This window comes from Anabas testudineus, chromosome 22 (genome assembly GCF_900324465.2).
Source record: "Anabas testudineus chromosome 22, fAnaTes1.2, whole genome shotgun sequence".
Taxonomy (NCBI): domain Eukaryota; kingdom Metazoa; phylum Chordata; class Actinopteri; order Anabantiformes; family Anabantidae; genus Anabas; species Anabas testudineus.
The window spans coordinates 6,734,632-6,752,226 of NC_046630.1; the positions used below are offsets into that span (position 1 = coordinate 6,734,632).

At 42.1% G+C, this 17,595-nt stretch overlaps 1 protein-coding gene across 1 annotated transcript in view; it reads right to left on the reverse strand.

Moving 5' to 3' along the window:
• Positions 1-10,354, reverse strand: part of ppp2r3a (protein phosphatase 2, regulatory subunit B'', alpha) — a 51,322-nt gene extending 40,968 nt beyond the window's left edge. The window contains exon 1 of the mRNA XM_026339837.1: positions 10,132-10,354. The gene's annotated coding sequence lies outside the window, so the exon portion shown is untranslated. The remainder of the gene's footprint in view (positions 1-10,131) is intronic.
• Between the last annotated feature and the right edge of the window lie 7,241 nt (positions 10,355-17,595).

A 17,595-nucleotide genomic window follows, 5' to 3' on the forward strand; every position in this document is an offset into this window, starting at 1 on the left:
ATTTCCAGACATTTCTGGGCTCTTGTACAATGGAACTGAACCACACGACCAGTCACGCCAAACCCATTTGATTTTTAATTCAATCCACCTAAATGTTGGAAAACGTTTTGCATGATTGGTAAGATTTCACCAAATTGTAGGCTTGCTTTAACTCAGCAGAGACGGGGGAAATGTCACTGATGTCTCTCCAACGCACGAGAAAGAGGAAGAAAGATCCTTGTTTGAGGATTTCTCGGGTCTCAACTCTCAGCACGACTCGGCTCTAACTACCAGTTGAAGTTACTCTCATCTGTCTGCTGTCTGTGTGTGTCAGTCTCACAGCGGATTTTCAGCACTGTCTGTAACCATGGAAACCACAAGGATGTAGCGCTGACAATCATAGGAAGTGATGGCGTATTAAAAGATGCCACACACACTCACGAACACAGAAAGTCATCTTACCGGGAGCAAAGTTTTAGGGAAAGCAACGCAACGGGCGTCCTCAAGACTCCGCTGGGACTCTGCTACTTTGTTCTGTTGCCATGAAAAGAAACTTTTTTGTGAAAGGTGAGCTACTGTAAACATGCTGGCTTCTTGCTGAACCCTGCTTACACGTCTACTGAGTCCTCTACTGTCAGCAAAACAGCAGCTCCACAAGAGTTGTTCGAGTTCAACATGTGGCTCGAGGGCAACTTGACCTGTTTACTTTATGGCTATTTACTCTCATCCTTCTAGTTATGAACCCACACCACCGGCTACATCCAGCCAACATCTAACCTCCTAACTCAAGGCCACAAAATCAAACCATGAAACCTCAGTCTGTGAATTAGCAATCATACGATATCCGTGTGTTACGTAAGGTTGAATCTAAGTCTAAGCCCTAATCGTTCCTTCTGGTCACATCAGCACAGACTTCCTCATAAAACAGAAATGCTGTTGGTTGCTGTATATAACAAAGACAAAGTTAGTTAGTTAGGTCAGTTTACTGAAATACATTTCCTATGAAATGGTTGTTGCAAATAGGGTTTATAGAACTATTATTTCTAGGACAGAGGATTGCTGGAGAAGCAAGAATAGCTCCGCAAATGAGAGATTACAATCTCTACCACTGCTCGACTTCAAAAGAGCTGTAAACACACACATAGGCAAACACAGAAAAGCACGCATGTCATGTCAACTATTCACTAACTGTCATAAAAAGTTACCAAATGAGCTGTACACTGTGCTGTACAGCAGTCGTACATACACATACACAGGGTGCAGCGGTCAGACTGGCAGGCAGGAGGGACGCTCGAGTGTGCTGGGATGTGACCAGTTCACCGTATACTGGCTGCCAACAAGCCACTGCGCATACACACAAAAGACAAACCCACACCACTGCTTTGTCCAACCGCAGCTTCTGAGTATTCGTGTCTCTTTGTGCCTTTGCATGAACACGTGTGTGAGCACCAGTGTGACCATGTGAGTTTGACCTCATTTTTGTGTGTGTGTGTGTGTGTGTGTTTGTGTGTGTGTGCACTGCAGGCCTGCTTGTCCATATATACAGCGTGCGACTCTGCGTGAGTGATTGCGTTACAGTGTGTATGTATGGGAGTGGGGAGTTAAAGACACAGTATAAACAACACAGGGACTCCCTTGGCTTGTGTTTACTGACCGAGATAGAGACTGTCATTCCTCTCTCACCACCAGCCTACTTCCTCCCCTCTCTAAAGGAGAGAAAGAGGGAGAGATGTGCTTAAGCCTTGGCAATGTCATGGTGATCTTATCTTGCCAATAAAGCTTCTCAAATGGATTTAGATTAAACTGAGACAGGGGGAAAAACAAGAGGGGGCACACAGTGGTGCGATGGGGTCATTTCCAACCCCTGAGGGAGACGGCTGCCTTCCACTTCTCCCCCTTCTCCTCTCCTTCTTCTTCTTCTCCTCCCACCTCTCATGTTAATGTACTTACAGCCCTGCAAAACCTTCAGTCTGCCCTGAGATGCTGGCTGGCATAACAAACAGGAGCAAAGCCTTAAAATAGTCTCCCCCCCTTGTTTCCCATGCTGCACTGGAGGTATTTCCGTGGTGAAGCAAATTCCCAAACTTGGATCAGACACTTTACCCACATCTCTGTCTTTCTACTTCCCTCTTCTTGTGAGTTTTGCTGGATTAATGTCCGTCTGTCTATGCCGCCTTTTCCTTCACGGCTCCTAAATCTTGCTCCATCTCGCCATTTCTCCATCTTTTTTTCCCCCCTCCTCCTCCCTTCGTCTGTGGTAAGCAATGAGACGCATGGTCTACCCACACTGACCAATAAAAAACAGCCTTTAGCCTACGCCATTCGGCCAGCGTGTCTGTTACACAGCTCAGGTTGTTGCAAGACATGCTACCGCCTCACCAGGAAAAACACGCCGCCTACTGAAAAAGTCACTGGCCTGGATTCATCTCATGACCTTTCTTGAAAGTTGTCCTCCCCTTTTCTTACTATCTTTCTTATCTCCTGCTTCTGTTTTTTTCCCCCAGTCTTTGGTTATTTTGCACACATTTGCACCTTGAAGAACTGCAACCACAGAATTACTCTATAAACTTGCTATAAAATGCTATTAAATGCATTTTAATGCAACACAGGCTTCACCAGCTTGCACTGCTGCAAGAGAAAAACAGAGGAGAGAATTAATGAAAAGAGCAGGAGGAGTAAAGGAGCATAAAAAGGAGCAATAAAATATTTTTAGCTTCAGACCCATTCATGTCTCGAACCAGGGCCAAGAAGAATCACACCACCATGACTATGAATGGTACTGTTAGTTAGGTCTTTCTTTCTTTTTCTTTCGTTCTGTCTTGGCAAATGCCCTGCCACTGGAGGAATGCCTGGTTCAGATTCACATGGATATGTGTGTATGTGTGTGTATGTGTGGACAAAGAGAGCCAGTGTGGACAACAGAACACAATCAACCCCTCAATGGATAGCTATTAACTCACTGCACACAAAACCACGCAAACACACACAAATTCCAGAGTTCACGGACGAGGAGAAGTTGACATTCAGACTCACCCAACCAATCAGCGCACTTTAACGCAGCTACAAAAGAGCCAGTCAATGAGCAGCAGGGGACCATGGGAGATCTGTGAATCACAGTATCCATCTCCTTATCCCTGCCTCACTAATCGTCACCCTCTCTCCCTCCTCCTTTTTTCACTCTCTGCTTCCTCTTTTTTTTTTTCCCAGGGTGGATCTCTCAGTGGTTAGAAGAGGCCATCGGCCACAGTCCACCTCCCACACACGCATGTATGAATCACCACATTGTGGGCTGGGTCCGTCTCCTAACACTGGTGCCTTCGACTTTGGAACTTTTATTTGGGTTCTATATCTCAACAAACACATGCAACAACAATTGTTATTTCTCCATTTCACATCTCAGGGGAATAATAAATGATGTATGCGTATGTAAATCTATTTGAGTTGAACATCTTAGAAGACGCCCTGCAGGGCGAAAACAGACGCATTCAAACAACCATCCTGGTTTAAAAAAACACAAAAACATCAGCATGCAATGATAAAGTCTTTTCCCCAAACAATGTGTTGAAACTGGTTCAGCTGTGACTGACTTAACATCCTGCTTGGCTTGCACACTGTTTTTCCTAGCAATACTAAAGCTACATTCACTTTCAGTTTTACATCCAACAAACACTCAAGTGATCTGTCACACATGTTGGACTGACTGGCTCGTGGACACCTCAGCGTTTCTATTTTTGGAAACTCAAACTCTTACAAGATATAGGATTAATCTTTTCCATATATGTACTTTCGTATACAAGGTCCAGTTCAATGAAGGAGAAATTACCCAACTGAGATATGGCCAAACACTCAAACAGCCAAAGGGGTTCAACTTCAGAAACTAGTTTTCTCCTTTGATTTAAATATTATCTCCCTTAAGGTCCTACAGTACAGAGCATATTTGAGCAAGTCTCTTATCTCTGTTTTATATCCTTTCTTATGTATATTTAACAGTGTGAACTTGATAAGGGCAGCACATTGGTTAGCACGGGTCGGCTCGGGGGCCTTTCTGTGTGGGGGTTTGCTTGTTCTCACCGTGTCTACATGGGTTTTCTCCAGGTACTCTGGCTCCTTCCCACCATCCAAAGGGTCAGGGTCACGGTTAAGGTTAATTTGGTGACTGTAAATTTCCTATAGGTGTGAATGTGTGTGTGTTTGTCTGCCTTGTGATAGAAAGGCAACCTGTCCAGGGTGTACCTTGCCTCTCACAAAGTGAAAGCTTATAGTCTCCAGCACTCCAACGACCCGTGAGAAGCGAAGGGGTTAAGATAATGGATGGATGGGACTAGGTAGGCCACTAAATTGTTGCAAAAAATAAACTATGCCCTTTCCTTGGTTGACCTGTTAAACCAACTTGTAAAAAAATTAAATTACGCTTTAAAGGATCATTTGGTTAATTTCATAAATCATCATATTTTTAATAATCCCCATTGAGACACTCAAACCCACAGTGACTTGCCTCTCAGGTGATATCCATCCGTCTGCAAACTGGATTAGCTGATTTCTCTGTACCATAGTATTGTTGTCCAAAAATGATTAAAAACACATCAGCCAGACACACCACTCCACAGGGTGACATGTTCACTCCAAAACGACACTTCATCATTGGAAAAACTATTAATTTAGAAAATGGCCAAAGTTCTATTTAACTGTGTGCAGATTTTTTTTATGATGTTCCTTTTGCATCAGTGAATCTCACATGATTTTAACTTTTTATTTGGTTCAGATTATTTAAACAACTGTTATATCATTGGTAAATGAATCTACAATAATTACACATTACCCACCACTGCTGAGCTCTAGGCTACAACCAACCCTGTCGTGTAGTTCATCCAACCTTTCTCCTATGACAGTAGCCCACTTCAATGGTTTGCCACAAACCACAACATGCAAAAATAAAAGGTGAACTGCTTATAACATAACTCTAAAGTATCTCTTTAATCCTTCTTCCTGTCCTTACATTTTTCTATCTTGATTTCTCAGAAACATTCTCTATTTTAAAATTGAAGTCTCCCACCGACCAACAACCACTGATGAGTTATTAACTTTCATAGCTTTTTCTATTATAAAATCAGATTTCTGATATATAAGTTACCAGTAAGTGTATATCTTTAAAAAAAATCCCACATATAAGTCAAGACAGTTTTTGACTGGACAAGACTGGATGGCTAAAGGCTGTGAGAAACAAGCAGACCATCTAACTTCTGTTTATTAAGATGCAGCACCCAAACACACGCACCCACTTCTCAGTATCACACTCACACTTTCCCTGTCACGTCTTCATTTTTAGCAGCCGGCAGTGTTGCATGGAATATGAGACGACCACCCACACACACTCACACACATATGCTACTGGGAAATGTGAATGACTGTGTCACTCCAAGTGCCACGAAGACCATCAATACAATAGTGCCTTGTGCTGCACTGATGAGTAACTCACAGTTTTGGTATGTGTGTGTATATAAATCTGTGCATGCGGGTTTGTGTGCACTTGCTTGCATGTTGCACAACTTACGGGCAGGCAAGCACATGCGGGTGCAGAGAACTACATAAATCACACTCTGAACCAATTAGAAAGCATAAATGTGAGAAGTCCTGCAGACAGTGTCCTGGTACACAGTTTAATTCTGGCTTCATCACAGACACACCACACCCATATGTGCAGCCAGATGCAAACACACAAACACACACACAGTTAGGGTGTAGGTATGACATAACTCATAATTACACATGAAAGTAATACAAAAATTATACTTAATTCAACTTTTGGGTACTGATTCTGGATTTTGTCTGTCTCTTTATTTTGTTCTCTTTGTGTGCATTTATCTAGGTGTCTTTAAAATACTCCCCTTACTTAAAACAACTGTTGTACTTTCTTGCACTGTAGTTGTCTGGCAGAGAATTACACACACAATAAGGGAGTTGTCCTGACCTAACCAAAGAGGTGCGTGTGTGTATGTGTGTGTGTTCATGTTAGTTCAAACACATTTTCCACCTCTGTTGCTTTGCTATTACATAACTCTATTTTATTGACTGTGCTACTTTTGTACAATATTTGGCAGCATGCAAAACATCTGTAGCTGCTGAATTTATGTACAGACTTACTGTCATACCTAACACGTTCTGGGCTACGTTGTAGGTGTGAAAAAAAAAAGTTATGATACATTTAGGCATTTGATTAAACTACAAAGTGTTGGTACTGTATGTTGATTTGTTGCTTTTTGAACAAACTGCTGATTAACAATCTGTTCCAAATTCTTCTATTGTACTGCAGGAGACTAGTCAAATAAAGCCAATTTTATTTATGAAGCACAAAATCACAAGTTCTGTACAGCACACAATGCCTTCTCTATGCTTTTACCCTGAGTTTGGATAAGAAACTATTCACAAAACAAACTCTTTAACAGGAAAACATGTTAAGGAAAGCAGCAGGGAGCATAACCTCTTTCAGGAGATGTAAACATCCTAATGAAATATTTAGCAGGTTCTGATCCTGTCTGACTTTCTGATCAAATATCATCATGTATCTAAAAATACAAATATAATTTTGCTTTGGCTACAGAACACAAAAACACATATGAACAGAACTGAAATGATAATGATATAATGAACAGGACATTGTCATTGTAGGATTTGTGACTCAGCTCACTGATTCAACCTAAATCTGTCTAAACTAAACCACCACAACCACAGTCACATCGCCATTACGTCAGGACACTCCCAGTGTATTCCAGCGAGATATTGTTGTCAGCCACTCGCTGTGATTCTACACTTATGTGAGACATGGATAAAACCCAGATTGATATCACACATGCTTGCACATCCCTACACACACACACATCTAGTTGCACACACACCAGTTTTGAGAACAACAAGCACCTGTGAAAAGACGCACATCTGTGAGGGACTGTGAGAAACCATGGCTCACATTAATACTGTTCCAAAACGGACGCAGACTCTGTCGCCCAGCCGCCCACCAGTACACCCACAAACCATTCATTCGTGCTGGGAAGCAACAGACAGAGTAGCTGATCAGTCAACTTATCTGGAAGTTAAAACACATACAACAACCTCCCCCGCAGCGCGTGGATGAAAGGAAAGGAGACATGCGAGGAGGATTCCAGTCTGTGATGAGAAGAGTAACGGTGTAAAAGAAGATGAGTGACAGGACGACAATGGATGCAGTTATTAAAATGTTCTGACATTTAAATGGGTTAAATTGATATTAGCGACCCTTTTTAAAATGGATAATGATAGGAAAAGACAGCATGTTTTGATATACTGTCGTCATTTTGCTATCAAGAATGACAGTTCTGGCTCCGATAAGATCATAAGTGCTGATGTCCATTGGAGAGAGAGAAAGCACAATGACTTCTGGGAGCTATAACGGAAGGATGCAACTCGCTCCCTCCCCTCAAGTGTGAATTTACTAATTTTCCCCTTGTGGTTTGAGACTCTGGATATGTTTACACATAGTACAGAGAGAATTGATGTCTGGCCCCAAAGCTAGTCTGGCATGATGCTGCACAGCATCCTTGGATACACACAGCCATTTATTACAGTCCTGAGAAGAAGTCTCCCTAGGGCAACAACAACTGACTCCTTTTAATTTGACTAATCTCTCAATTATGTCTTTAGTTAATCAATTATTATGTTAATGATACAAATGTCGGAAACAAGTGGAATAAGTGCTTGTTCAAAAGCTAAAGACAATTTCTTTAGAGAGGTAACTAACAACAACAACAAATACAAACCACGACAAAAAAATGTGAATGACAACCTCTTGAAATGTTTTGTTTTGTCTGAATAGTATAAGAAAATGAAATATTCCTTTGTTTTTGTGTGTCATGTTTGTCAGTGTTAAGTTGTTTCAGGAATTTGGAACGGGTACTTTTCACTGTGATCTGATATTTTAGACCATGTTTCATTTCTAAATCTGTCACTGACTGTTTCTCTCTCACTCTGTAACAGACACGCACAGAAAAACTTCCACATTCTCCACAGTTCATGCAGAGTGGTCTTTGTGGCGTTCCAAGAGTCAGTGTGTCCAGCTACAGCTCGAGTTACAGGAGACAAGATCCTCTCCCTCCTTCTCATGCACACACACACACACACACACACACACACACACACACACACACACAAACAGACACATTCAAGCATCCATCATGTCATAGACACATCCACTGAACAGGCCAGGGAGCAAGAAGAGAGCATTGGTTTGTTGATCCTCTAACTCATCCTCTCTCACTCCACCCTGTCTGTAGGAGCAGATAACAGATAGCCATGCAACAGAACGACTACGTGATAAGTGCCAAGTTCGTCTGTACTGCCAAGGTATCTTTGAGTAAGACATCCCAACCAGCTTATGTGGTGATGCTGACTGTTTGATGACCACTGTGCTTGGAAGAAGAATAAAGACAAATTTCTATGCCAGGATATGAAAAACTAATGATGAGAAGCAGAGACTAATGGGCTCTAATGTGTAAGCTGTTCGGTTTCAACAACAGGTCGAATCAACCATCTGACAAGTATCTAAAAAGCTGTCTAACACCAGCTCCAGAAAGCAAGAAAATATGAAGGAGAGAACGAGTGCAGCTCACTGCGGCTTCTCAGACCCAGATTTAACTGGACTGGATGGTACTGCAATCAAATGATGAAACACTTGCACATGTAGAAGAGACTTGTATCAGTGTCAGCGTCAAGGAAAAGAACACGTTCTAACTTGAGAGCACAAACGTCACAGTTGCTATAGTCCGTCTATCTGCTGATAACAAGCTCCGGCCCGGCAACCTTTTCACAGAAGCTGTAGTGCAGCACCGAGATCAGATCATTATTTCAAAGGGGTCAATATTTAAGGAAAAGACATAAAACTAAGCGAAGACTTGCTCAAAGTGTGTGTCTGTGCATGTGTGTGTGTGTCACATCTATTCTAGGAGAATTCCAGAAGGGAGACCCTGTGACTGACCCCCACCTCATAGGATCTGACAGGAGATCACCCATGTGCACACACACACACACACACACACATTTTTGTATGGCAGTCAGTGTGAGGACACTCATCGACTCCCTAGCCCCCTATTGTCAACTAGGTCATGCTAATCTACTCTGTTCCAGTGTTCAATTTATCACATGTACTGCCTTAACCTAACCCTAACCATCACAACTAACTGCCTCACCCTAAACTTTACCCTAACCTAGGTCTAACCCTAAAATCTAGTCTTAACCGTACAACCAGTCTTTAAACATCCTTATCATTGTGCATTGTCCCCACTCTGTAAAATGTCCTCAGTCCAATGGTTAAAAATTCATGCTGGTCCTCACAACGATAGCCATACAAACACACACACCGGCTAACACACACCTTGATATTTTCTCCTGTTTGTTTTTTCAATATAATCATAACTTGACATTTAGAATAAACTTTATTTACTCATGTGTAAAAGATACAAGTTTTTTGTATAAAATTAAATTCTTATCTCTCATACTGTCCTTATATTAAAAATCTTTCTTTATTATTATTATTATTATTATTATTATTCTTTATGTATTTTTCTTGGTGAGAAATCTCCACTTTCTGTTTGTAGAAATCTAAACTAAGCACAAAATCACTTCTTGCAAACATTCTTGAGTCTGTCTGTACTTGAATCCAATTTAAAAAGACATTAGATTTTCCTATGCATTTAAATCGGGGTGTGAACTAAATTAAGTTACCTGATAGCACTTGAAGAAACATTAATCACACACACACACACACACACACACACACACACACACACACACACACACATATATATATATATATATTTTTTTTTTTTTTCCAGTGGACAGGTTGCCCTCTCCTATGATCCGTCACAATGTGCACGTCCAGTCTCCAACCTACCTTTGACACAACCGGAGGATCTCCCCTGTTAGTGTGAAAGAGCGTGCACGCACGCACGCACGCAAACACAAACACTTGAATAAAACACGCCCTAGTGATCCAAAAGCCCTGCAGCCGACCGAACAGGCGATATCCTCACAATGCACCAAGCAGCGCGGACGAGGCGCTGAAACACACGGGTAAAGTTTGGGAACGCAGAGCCGGGAAAGCACTGGTTTGTCACCATCTCCTACCTTTGTGTCCCCCCCCCCACCTTCTCACTCCTGCTCCTCCAGCCGTTTCCAAACTCTTGTCACGACGAGGCTCCGCCGCAGACTGCGAAATCAAACAGCCGCTCTTTCGGTGACCGGGGATCAGCAGGGAGAGCGCGGACGTTTGCTCCAACACGCAGCGACAGCGTCTGTTTGTGTGTCTTAGTGGGATGATGTGAGTGTGTGTGTGTGTGTGTGTGTGAGAGAGAGAGAGAGAGAGAGAGAGAGAGAGAGAGAGCTCATGGAGAGAATGAGCGGAGAGAGGAGAACCGGGCAACTTAGGGGGAGTTCCCGTGAACAGAGCGGCGGGGCGGGGGCTGGAGTGGAGTGACAGGCCGAGGAGTTGTGCGCTTCACGGCTCATTTCTGTCACTACCTGAGACCAAGACTAACACACTCACCTGATGCATACGACTTTAAGGTGCTTTTATTTTACTGGTTGACTCCACAGCCCCATGCAAAATCATACTTACATGCAAACTTACAAATCAGTGATTGTCCTCATCAAGCTGTGGATAAATCTACTGGTTAATCTCTGAGTCAATTAACCATTTACTCAATGCAGTGTCAACTAATACCCAAAAAACGAACTGTCAAAACGTTCAGTTTAATGCCCGAAACCACATTAGTCTAAATTAATTTACTCGTTCAGGACTAAGGGGCCCCATGTAGAGGGTTTGGGTGGAATCAGGCACCTTTTCAGACACATTTGACCCGTTCGCCTCTGGTGATGGAGCTCCCCAGCATTTGAGATGTTAGTGAAACTATGGCATCTTTGCTTAAAGCCACAGTATGCAACTAGCATTAGAATGAGACTTAAAAATCAATTCCCTCTGCTCTGGTCTGCTGTGTTACACTCAGCCCAGCACATCAGCTAGGCGGCGTTGTGAAGTTACAATAAATGAGAATGTATCAAAACTTACTAATCACAGAGAAATAACTGAAGCTCTTTGATTTGTATGTATTCAGGCTGATGTCCACTCTACTGCAAGGCTGGACAACACCACTTCCTCCTTTCTGTACTGATGTTAAAACAATATTTTTGATGGCTTAAGTTGACAACACGAGACAACTTATCAAATGTCTTTTCCAGGTCTGCATCACATGACGGGATACGCCTTGTTTGCGTGTCTCTGTGTCTGTATATCTCTGTGTGTGCATGCATGTTAGACAGCACCTTGTCTTACCCACGGGGTAAAAATAAATGCACTCAATTAGAGGAGGAGCAAGTGCAGTGTTACAGGAAGAGGTCCAGCCAAGGAGACAACAATAAGTCTCGTAAACATTTCAGACCAGTTATGTAACAATCGATCAAATGTGAGGCAACTTATCAATTCATTTTTAAATGTACCTTAACACAAAGAAAGCAGCATTAACGTTTCAGTCACACTGATAACTTCACTGTCTGGTTTCTGACCTGATTTCATGTTTATAGCTTTTATTAGTTCTTGACGCCAGTAATTTCAGGAACCTGATGGTTGCAACGACCTTGCAAAAAAGTGCGTGAGCTAAATGCCCTGGACCTCTTTTATTAATCAATTAACTATAGATTGGATCGGCTCCGGTACCCCCTCAACACTTAAAAGGAGACGTGGTTGAGACAACAGATCAATGGATGGAGGACTAAGTGTTCATCAGACAGCAGCAATAGTTTAACTACACAATTAACTTGGTGAGATGCTTTAAGACTTTAGTGCTCAAAACCTCTGTTTCTATGGAGACCAGGTAGTCAACTAAAGCACTGCAGATCGTGATGCTGTTTGAATTTATAAAGGTAGATGCAAAGATTTTTTTTAATTAGACAGGTGACTGACATGAACACCTACACAGTAACTCCAAGAGGGGAATGCTGGCCAAAGCTCTCCTTAGTTACTCATCCATGGGTTGTGTTCAATCAAAGGTTGTGGAGATCTGCTTTGTAGTGGCAGAAACCCTGCTTTGTTACACCTCTTCTAGATCTTCATGGTCAGAGGGGCTGATGGGACTGATAGGTGACCGTCATCAGTCTTATGAGAGGTGGCGTGGATGCTGGCGCCTTTTATTAAATGAGACAAAATAGCTAAAATGGGATATGGTCTGTGGTTGTGTTGCTCGGGGTGTGAAGTTACCAAGCTGATGAGTGAGATTAAGACCTGCTAATGAACGATGTGCATCGCATTTGATTTAAAGCACCCCAGCTCTTTGCACACACACACACACACACACACACACACACACTCAGAAACACTTACACTAACACCTAAGATCCACCTCCAAATCCTCCTGGAATGTGTCTCCAGTAACAACATCAACTATCACAAGGCCTGAATCACCTGACATGAAGAGCCTGGGTGTGTGTGTGTGTGTGTGTGTGTTTCTGTCTATTTATCTCCGAGACTGTGTGTGCATGCATGTTAGACAGCACCTTGTCTTACTTAACAGGGTAAAAATAAATACACTCAATTAGAGGGGGAGCTGTGTTACAGGAAGAGGTCCAGCCGAAAGGACAACAAAAAGTCGCCTTAACATTTTGGGCCACTTACATAACAATTTCCTGACGGCAGCAGAGGGTAGAACACAATTTTAATTTCTATCTAATTTCTTTGCCTTGCCTGGGAACTCTAGCCAGATACAATGTGAAAACACAAATCGTGTTTCTTCCACTTAACAAGAAAGGTTTGTGCAAGTGAAGCCTCCTGAGCACTGCCAGCTATTACATATTTCCTACAAGTTAGTGGCAATCTTTTAGTGGTTTCAATGCATCACAGAAATGTTGCTGTGTTCCATTGGCTTTAGATGAAATATTAACATATCACACTGCTTTGACTGCATAGGTGTGTCAAACCTTAGAGAAAATAAAAAACACATTGTGACTAAATATTACTAGCGTTAGGTCGGAAAACGTTTTTACAGTTTGGTTGAACTACACTTTATATATACTTTATTTTTCTTATAGGACATTACTTAAAATAAACTGTGAAATCATCAGTAAATATCAGAAAAGACCAGACCTTCTTCAACTGGGAAGCTGCAGCGCAGAGCTGAAAAAGAGGTGCAGGAGAAAGGGCTGAAGGGATAAAAAGAAAGCAACGAGGGTGCTGACACATCCTGACAAAATGGAACAGGGATCGTCACTCAGCACCTCCCTTACCAACACGTATGCACCGCACACACTGTACGCGCAAGCTTGCCTTACGGACGCGGCACCTGGATCTGAGCTTCTGCTGAAAGCAACAGATGCCAGGAATACAGAATCACATATAGAGTCAAGGACGGCGAGGTCACAGTCACACAGACATTCACCACAGTTCAGCTATCCAGGCCTGAATCCGGCACACACACATGTGAGCTTATTACTAAGCCCAATTTAATAAAACCCTTGACTACACATGGATTTCTAAAAGGTGAGCCCGCTTGCCAGCGTGTTCTTGAATTCTGTGTCTTGGGTTTTGTCTCCACAGGGAAATTATTAAAAAATGGGAAGAGTTTTATTAGAGTCTTACATGATTTCAGCTGCCTAAGCTGGTTCACTTCTCCAGGCCAAGACACCTTCTGTCTGTCTTCTATCCAGCCTCTTCAGTTTGTGTACACATGTACTGCAGCTTCCCAAAATCCAAAGGTACTGCTGCTCCTGTTTCCATATGTTCTTACATCTTTGAGGCAGTCAAGCTACAAATTTAATAAAAGAAATCCCACAGGCCACAACCACAAATTAATGTGCTGATAAAACTGCGATCACTCACACTTTAATGTACATGTAAAAGCCGGAGGTGACCCCCACCTCACTGTATGTCTGACTATCTGGCTACTTATCTCTGTATCTCTTCTGGTTGCTGCCTACTGCATCACTCTCACCACTGCAACAGCTGCCTCTTGTCAGTGTCGCTCTGCAGCAGCTGAGGACGAGGGGAGGAGTGTGAAACCACGTTTAATAGCCTCAGATTTGGCTGAAGGGGACAACGGGCAGGGGGTGAGCGTGGGGGTTTGGTTAGCAGAACATCAGGATCCCATTTAGGCCAGAGAGAGACTCTTGGGAGTGGGACGGGGCGTCGGCTGAGTATGCAGGGGAGGAAGTGGGAGCTCATGTGTGTGTGCACATCGATGTGCGTGTGTTTTAATGCAAGTTTAATCATAGCTGCTATGTTAATCTGCGCTGCCTTATGTGCATTTCAGTTTTGTCTTTTATGTGGTTGTTTGTATTTGCCACTGTTTCCTTCAGCTAGTCATGCAGACGTTTTATGTGTAGGGAAACAGCTGCATCTCTCCTTACTGGAACAGTACAGCACCTCCTTCATGCACCTCCAGGTTAACAGTCAGGGCTGAGGCATGCGGTTGTCCACATTAGTCTCTATCTGACATGTGACCTTTGACCCCTCTCTGCCCAGGCCTGCTGCCAGCCCAATACTTTTGCCAAAGTGTGGGCTGTGAATGTACCTTACCATCCATCTTGTGAAGTTCAGGATCCCCAGGGGACCAACGGAAAACCTGAGTCTGACAGTAACTACATATGAGCTGGCTGTGAGTTGGTGGTGGAAAGATTTGGTTGGGAGTAGAAGGGAGGAGTTTGACAAAAGATGAGAGGAGAAACTGCAAAATTGGGGATGAAGAGCATATGAAACCTTTTCCCACCTCTACAACAGAATTAATCAATGGCTTTCTGGCAACGTGTCCTACCCATGTGCGATAGGATACGTGAGACTGTGTTGTCTTTACTTTGTATCTCCTCCCCGGTCTCCTCCTGTACAGTAAAGCAAAGATTTTAATTCATTCCCCAAGATAGCATTAGTCAGAGGCTGTTTTGGCTCCTGGCTGTTTTGTGTGGGCATTTAATACAGTAAATGAGAGTCGGAAAATCTCTCTAACATGTTGTTAGCTGACCTGTGCACTATGACTCAGAATCAACTTCAATACTCTAAGATTTTTACTTTTTTATTTGTTATCAATACAAAGCATGTGACAAATAAAAACAGAAGTGGACTTTCAAAGTAAAGAGTCTAGACAAGATATTTCTACCTTCACACAGACTCTACACCCTGACTATAAAAGAATGTGGATAGTGCAAGAGCTGGATAAAAGCAGATGGAAATAATGAATGTTTAGCGTTTTGGATTAGTTCTCTTCATTGTCTTTCTGTCTTTTGTTGCACATCCCATGTTTGCTAATAGCTACAACACGAGAGGTGATGTCATTTGTTTTAGTTGTGTCTCACATGCTCACTTCCTTGCTGGTAGTGGAACAAAGTATCAGTTGCAACCACTTCTGTTGAATTGATATATTTGTAATGATGTTGCTAACATAAATAATCTTCACAGGACTCTAACTTCTTTTGAAACTAATTCAAACCAAACTAGCAACATCACACCATACTTGTAAAAGGAGCTGCGTAAAAGCAGAGAAAATGCTGCAATAAATATGAAAGAGGGAAAAAAAAGGAGTCCACCCTGCTAAGATGATGACTTCAGCAGCCGAGCAAGTGGCCTTCAGCCAGTAAAGAACTATGTGTACTTGAACGTCTCACACCAGCCGCAGCAAACCACCCAGCACAAAACTAAGTCTGCTTCTGTTCCCATTCTTACAAGTGTGACACCTTGCTTAGCAGAGGGCAGAATAACAACAGGTTGTTGTTTTTCATTTCAGAAATAGTCTGTGTTGCAGCTGAAGCATACCAGCTGGCCTTCTGGCCATGGCATTTCTGAATACCTCAATACATTATTGTCCCTGTGTGTCTATGTCTATGTGCACTACCACAAACATGAACAAAATGTTCTGTGCACACGTCCCACATGTGCTTGAAATGATGCATTTATTTAAAAAATTATAAATTTAAAGCTGTAAACAGGTTTAAAAGTGCCTTTAACAATTAAATATACTTCATTTATTACACCTACAAAAGAAGTAGGAGTTCCTCTTTGTTTCTTAGTTACTCTATTTTTGATTTGGGTGTGTGACATGTTTGGCATCATGAGAAACTGATAGTTATAATATCTTACAAGCTCTGTATGCTTTACATGCAACAATTCTAACTTGTGAATTAACTAGTCACTAAGGTTTTAGAAAACTAGTAAGATAACAAATTACATTTATCTCTTTTTTGTTATAGAGAAGTTTAAAGTATCAAAAGAAAATGCTTGAGAAAAGAACCTCAAATTTGTACTTTGATGTACATAATTACATTTCAGTGCAGCTCTCGTGACTGTTTCCAGTCCTCACCAGTGCAGCTTCATGAGAATAGGAAACATACCAAGCTGCAGAATATCTTTTTAGTATCAAAGACACACTTCCTGTTGACTTGAAGTTAAAAAAAGTGCCTGTGGTCAACTTGAATTCCTGTTAGTTCCATCTTAAGGGGAAAATGTCACTTTGTGCTCCTGTTGGCTCCACTGCTTAAGTGGTTATACAGCTGACACTGACACAGCTAACGTTGATTAACTAAAGTATATTCTGTGCTTCGCCTGCAAAATAATGAAATAACGAGTTCCTTCCTACATATCGCATGTTCCAAAATTACCAAAGATTTTATCACTTCTAATTTTTGTTTGCAGCAGGTTGTTGCAAAACATCTTTTGCATGGTTTAGCAGATTAAATGCCTGTGAATTTTTTACTTCAGGGCCTCCAATTGAAAGGGGTTTCACAAAAGCACAGGACTGCCTCAGCCTTATGCATTCAGTCATGTTAAATGACCTTAAGTGTAATTTCAGTCAGCGACACAAGAGAGAGGCCCCTCTCTCTGCCCTCCATACCACAGACTGGAGGGAGAGATGCCAGACCAACTCATGGGAGGGAGGGGAATTTTAATGCACACTCTTTACAACACACACACCCACAAGCGAGCACATATATCACCTTAACGTTTAGGCTTTCTGCTGACGCTTTCATTCAGAGGGATTTTTTGGAGAGTGAGCAAGTGTGGCATCTGTGTCTGACTCAAAGTTGTCTTTTGAGCGTGAAACACTGACCCCCCTGCAGGATGTAGGATTTCAAGATGACTGCAAAAAGGTTGTTTTGTGCGTCATGAGTAACTGTAGCTTCAGTCTGGCTTAACTGTACTATTGGACATAGAAAGAAAACGATCAAAACACTGAGAAAAGACCACTTGAGAAACACAATCCTCCTTTTGCTGTTGATTTATTCAGTTTCTAAACCAGGTTACACTGTAAACCCTCTGGTAATACTATTTATCTTACTGCATGAGCCCTGATGATTATGGGTTGAGTGGAGGACAATGGCACAAAATTAGAGTTCATTAAAGGAACAGTTTGACATTTTGAGAAGAATTTGCATTTATTTCTATCCATGAGTACAGTAATAATGGAGACGGAGGAGTTTGCTATGCTACTGCTAATAAGGGTCATTGCTCTGTAACATTAGCTGGGGACCTTAAACACAGAGACAGAGCAAAGTTAATTCTTCTGCCACATCAACATTTTTTTAAATTAAAACATCACTATGATATTTTGCAGCCACCTT